We start from the raw sequence: 4,440 nt of genomic DNA, 5'->3' as shown, positions 1-4,440 counted from the left end.
TCATCATCAACCCTCTAATTTCATCACCTTATGGGGGAGACCCCTTCTTTTTTTTGTGATAGCTATTTCATCATTTCCTTCATATTTTTCTCTTATAAAAAATGTATTTGATACTGTGATATGTTCAGGAAAAGTATTCTTTTATGTTTGTTATAGTAGAGCTATTCATCATGGATATTTCTGCTGCCAGTCACAATCGAAATTAATTTTGGCAACAGATTAGGTACTTAGCTTCCTGTTACTAAGTCAGCTCTACTCTTCTGGACCAAAGCAACATGAGAGCAAGTACTTTTCACACCTGTTAGGATGGAGTCACAACTGTCATACATTTGGAATATTATGCTCCCAACTAGTCTTTATATAGTTTGAATTACATTGTGTTAGATTTTTGATAAAATTTGGCCAATTTTTACAGAAGAAATTATTTCCATGATCATTTAGTCCTATCTATTTAGAAATATGTAAAATTGGATTTTTTAAAAGTAATATGTGACCAAAGTTAATTTTGTCCCGAAGGTCTAAATAAAGAGCAGTTTCCCATAAAAAAAAAATACAAAAATTAGCCAGGCGTGGTGTCAGGCATCTGTAATCCCAGCTATGTGGGAGACTGAGGTAGGAGAATCACTTGAACCCAGGAGGTGGGAGTTGCAGTGAGCCAAGATTGCGCCACTGCACTCTAGTCTGGGTGATAAGAGCAAAACTTCATCTCAAAAAAAAAAAAAAATTAACTAGTGTGGAAGATCGCCGATACTGGAGCCAACAATGAGTCTTGGCCAGTCCCATCTCTCCTTGCCTTGTTCTGGTTACAGGATGCAGATTTCTGTAGGAAGCTATTCTCTTTCCTATGGCTATAGCCTTGGTGGTGCCATCAGCCAAGAGGCCCTGAAAAAGCTAGGTGATGGTCCACATTAGACCCATCAGATTGTCCTGCAGGGCCTTAAATTGCCAGCAAGTGATCCAAGATGGAAAATGCCTGGGGTGACTTTTCTCCTGATACTGGGAGCGCTGAAGAGACCGTCCATTCTCTCCTGCTCACTGGATCTTTGGACTACTCACTTTCCCGAGCTTTCCAAAGCCGGGTGCTGCAACGTATCTTTAATTCTATTAGTCACCCCATATACTTCCAGTAAATTCCTCCTTTTCTTGCTTAAGTTACCCAAAGTTCATTTATGTTGCTTGCAACTCAAAATCCCTGATTCTCCTCTGTTATGTCGTTAATCATGTACCCTTTACACACCTGTGTCTTTTTCATATAATTTTTTATTTGCACATAATTGTTGTACCTATTTTGGGGGCAGATGTGATGTTTTGATACCTGCACACAATGTATAATGATCAAAGCAGGATAATGGGATATCCGTCACCTCAAACGTTCACACTTGTGTCTTTAAAGAGATTAAACTCTCCGAAGTAGAGAGTACATTTGCTCACTCTGTGCACCTGCCCCAAAGATCAACACTCTTCCATTAGGGACTCTAAATGTTTGTGGAAAAAACAAATGAGAGACTCAATGTGAATCTAAGGACATCCTCTGTGAACTTGCAAAAGCCACCCAACTTCTTTGCCTCACTGTCCCCAGTAAAATCCCCATCACTAAGTGTTATATATAAGGGTGAGGGAAACAGCTCGTGTATTTCTGACTTCTCACTTCATTCTCAGAAATCAGAACAGAAGGAGCAGAATGTGTTCCATTGGAGAGCAGAACCTACTGTCAAAGTTATAACTACCGTTGATTTTATGATCCTTGCAGAAGAAAGTTTTTCTAAAATTTACCTACTAATATGATGTCAAATTCACAGCCTCCCAATTTTTGAGTTTCTTTATTTAGCTCCCTAACTGAACTCAGATGCGTCAGATTAACTCAAATGATTGATCACCGCCTGGTATCCAGGGACCATAACAACATTTTCTTTCTCAGCTCTTGTCCCAGCTCATGGGACAGCCATGCTAACACTATGCGATTCTCAGTCCCTAGCCTTAGCTAATTTGGAACAAGAGGACGCCTAACCCAATGCACACCAATCAGATTCTCACAGGAAATTGTAATTGCAGTTGAGAGATACTGGTGTGAGTCCCAGATGCTCACAGGAAGAGAGAGCATGTAAATACGACAGGGATGAGGCTTTTCTGTCTGGCAGCCATTGTGTCAAAAACAAAGGAAGTCAATCTCTAGAGAAAGGGGACTGCGGAGGATATGCAGAGGAAACCAGAAAGAGAAACCTCGTGGTCCTAGGGAAAGAAAACCAAGAGAAGCCCATCCTTTCTGACAGCTATGTAGAAGCCAAATCTGGTCTCCTGAGTGGTTCGTGGGATTTTTGCCTTTGAGTTAGTTCTGCAACATGCCTGAGTCCATGTACTAAATAATCCTTTGTCTTCCTGAGACACTCTGACATGAGGACTCACAACCAAAAGCCTGATAAAGACAGCTGCCCTAGATCAGGCCTCATCTTTCGAAAAGACTCTTGCCAGGCTTTCCCACTGGGCTCCCTGCCTCCAGTTTGTCCTGGCTCCAACGCCAATCCATTGTTCTCATGGGTTTCCAGACAAGCACACCGTGTTAGTGCCTGCCCCTGTATGCAGAACAGAGTTGGTGCTGCCATTGTTTTATTGTTTGTTTTTTGTTTGGTTTGGTTTTTTTTGAGGCAGAGTCTCACTCTATCCCCTTGGCTGGCGTGCAGTGGTGCAATCCAGCTCACTGTAACCTCCGCCTCCCAGGTTCAAGCGATTCTCCTGACTCAGCCTCCCAAGTACAGGCATGTAACACCACACTTGGCTCTCTTTGTATTTTTAGTAGAGGCAGGGTTTCACCATGTTACCCAGGCTGGTCTCAAACTCCTCAGCTCAGGCAATCCAACGGCCTCGGCCTCCCAAAGTGCTAGGATTACAGGCATGAGGCACTGCCATTCTTAAAAAGCCCTGTTGCGAGCTAGCACTTGGCTGGTATCTGGGAATGTAGATGACAGAAGGGCTTCCATCCTAACAGACGTGAGCAGCTTACTCCGCCTAAAATGTTTGTGGGAACAATGTGGTTTAAGCTAAACACCTGCTTTCCTTTTGGGAGTCTGGAAGTTTAGTGAGCATTAGATCAAGGGTGTCTGTGTGACCGTCCTCCAAATAAAATCTCTGGGCACTGAGTCTCTAATGAGCTCCTCTGAGAGACAATATTTCACACCGTTGTCTCAACCTGTGGCTGAGGCAACTGAGCACAACCTATGTGACTTCACTGAGAGAGGACCCTTGGAAGCTTGTGCCTGGTCTTCCCCAGACTTCACCCAGGAGCCTTTTCCCTTTGCTGGCCTTACTCTGTATCCTTCTACTCTGATGAATCATAGCCATCAGTGTGACTACATGCTGAGTCCCAATCATTGCACAAGGAGGTTGTCCTGGGGACTCCAGACACACCCTGCTCAAAACACAAGCACTCTTCAAGGATAAAGCCCGCATCTTCGTTTGACACCAGGACCATTGTGAGCCAGCTCTGATTGACATCTCAGCCCCATCTCTCCTGTTCCCAACCTACCACCTTACGTCCCAATTACACCCCTGCCTCCATTGCTTACCACTGGAGGCACCTGTCTTTCATTCACCAGGACCCAGGTCAGAAAGCCCTCCTGGAGGATCCCTTCCTGGATTCCCAGGTATTTCTGCCTCATGCTCTATCCCGCTTTCTAACACAGATCCTGGAGTTCTAGAAGTTTCACCACACTCATGTTCCATTCAGGGGTAATTCCTGGAAGTCAGGGGCTCAGTTCATCTATGGTTTACATCCCCAGGGACAGGACAGTCCCCGGCACACAATAGGTGCTCAATAAAGGTATTTCGAGCTTTAGCCTCCATATAACAGATATCTCTCTTCTCTGAAATCAGGAAAATCAACACCCCTGACACCTGAGACACGTGGCCTTGCACACCTATGATCTTTTTTATAAAGACACTTTCATAAAGCACTTCCTTCAGCAGCACGTACACTAACATTGAAATACTGAGAAGATTAGCATGGTCCTGCTCAAGAATAATACAAAAGTTTGTAAAGCATTCCATATTTTTTTTAACTACCATGCTTTGGTCACTATACAATGTATACATTGAAACATTGGGCTGGGTGCTGTGTAATCCCAGCACTTTGGGAGGCCAAGGCGGGTGGATCACAAGGTCAGGAGTTCAAGACCAGTCTGACCAACATAGTGAAACCCCGTCGCTACTAAAAATACAAAAAAATCACCCGGGCATGGTGATGTGTGCCTGTAATCCCAGCTACTCAGGAGGCTGAGGCAGGAGAATCACTTGAACCCAGGAAGCGGAGGTTGCAGTGAGCCAAGATCGTGCCATTGCACTCCAGCCTGGGCAACAGTGCGAGACTCCACCTCAAAAAAAAAAAAAAAAAAAAAAAAAGGAAAAGAAAAGAAACATCATACTGTAGTCCACAGACAAGTACAATTA

At 43.9% G+C, this 4,440-nt stretch overlaps 1 non-coding gene across 1 annotated transcript; it reads left to right on the top strand.

Annotated features, from left to right (window-relative positions):
• Positions 1–3,944: 3,944 nt before the first annotated feature.
• On the top strand, positions 3,945–4,047 carry LOC119472729. Its single transcript, XR_005201919.1, has one exon. It is a non-coding gene; the product is annotated as a U6 spliceosomal RNA (small nuclear RNA).
• Positions 4,048–4,440: the final 393 nt, after the last annotated feature.

Source organism: Cebus imitator, unplaced genomic scaffold (assembly GCF_001604975.1).
Source record: "Cebus imitator isolate Cc_AM_T3 unplaced genomic scaffold, Cebus_imitator-1.0 Scaffold115, whole genome shotgun sequence".
Classification (NCBI taxonomy): domain Eukaryota; kingdom Metazoa; phylum Chordata; class Mammalia; order Primates; family Cebidae; genus Cebus; species Cebus imitator.
The sequence above is the reverse complement of the archived record's forward strand: the minus strand, read 5'-3'. Positions and strand labels throughout refer to the sequence as shown.